This window comes from Carettochelys insculpta, chromosome 22 (assembly GCF_033958435.1).
Source record: "Carettochelys insculpta isolate YL-2023 chromosome 22, ASM3395843v1, whole genome shotgun sequence".
Lineage (NCBI taxonomy): Eukaryota > Metazoa > Chordata > Testudines > Carettochelyidae > Carettochelys > Carettochelys insculpta.
The window spans coordinates 1,462,074-1,463,031 of NC_134158.1; the positions used below are offsets into that span (position 1 = coordinate 1,462,074).

General features: G+C 45.7%; 1 non-coding gene across 1 annotated transcript; it reads left to right on the forward strand.

The window, feature by feature from the left end:
* The first annotated feature begins 553 nt into the window (after positions 1 to 553).
* Positions 554 to 747, forward strand: LOC142025400 (U2 spliceosomal RNA). Its single transcript, XR_012648671.1, has one exon. It is a non-coding gene; the product is annotated as a U2 spliceosomal RNA (small nuclear RNA).
* The last annotated feature ends 211 nt before the right edge of the window (positions 748 to 958 follow it).

Here is a 958-nt window from a genome sequence, read left to right on the forward strand (position 1 = left end):
TTGCGAGGGGGGAGAACCGCCTTCCAGGCACCCAGCATGGGGGTGAAATTGTCCCAGGCCACTGGGTGGGGGCTCGAGCTGGTTGGTTGTATCCTTGACAGGAAAACCCCACAAGAGCTGAAGCCGGCCCTTCCGGCAGGCATGTGGCATGAACAGAAGGTTTCCAAATTCTTTTGCTAGTCTTTACAGTGCTACTTGACTGCTTTTTGTTTTGGTTCTGCAGTCCATCCAGGGTTAACAGCTCGATGGCGTCAGCATGCTGCAGCGAGGAGACAGGCTTCATGCAGATTAGGTGATCGCTTAGGGAGCGAAACAGCCACCACAAAGGCAGCTCGCAGGTCTGGTGGAATAAGTCATTTTAAAGCTGAATTCTCTGGTGGGAGAGGTTTTGCTTTGACCAGCTAGAAAGGAGCTGCAGGATGAAGAGAGCAGGTGTACTTGCCGATCTGTAAAGATCTTGTTGCAATGCTCACATGTGTTGCATTCGGGTGAGTCGTCATGCCATCGAAAAGTGTCCAGATGGGTGGGCTGTGTAAAATTGTTTGAAAATGGTATCGCTTCTCGGCTTTTTGTGGGCTCAGATCAAGTGTAGTATCTGTTCTTATCAGTTTAATATCTGATATGTTCTCTATCTGAGAACTCTATATTAAATGGATTTTTGGAAGAGGGACATGGACTAGGGGCTTGTTCCATCCACTCCATGCATCAACCTGGTATTGCAGTGCTTCCAGGAGCGGTGCACTTCCCTTTTGAGGGAAATGCATTTGGTGAAAAAATAGATTTTGAGTGTGAAGATCTCGTTTTTCTGAACCAAAAACAGGGTTCTTAATATGCAAACTTATTCAAAGAATCATTTACGGTTTTGCTTCTAGGTTGTGTTTTTATTTGCTGTGATCTTTCAGATTACTATATAAATGGCTACTTTAAGCATTACTCAGGAAGCGCTGAAACACGTGTT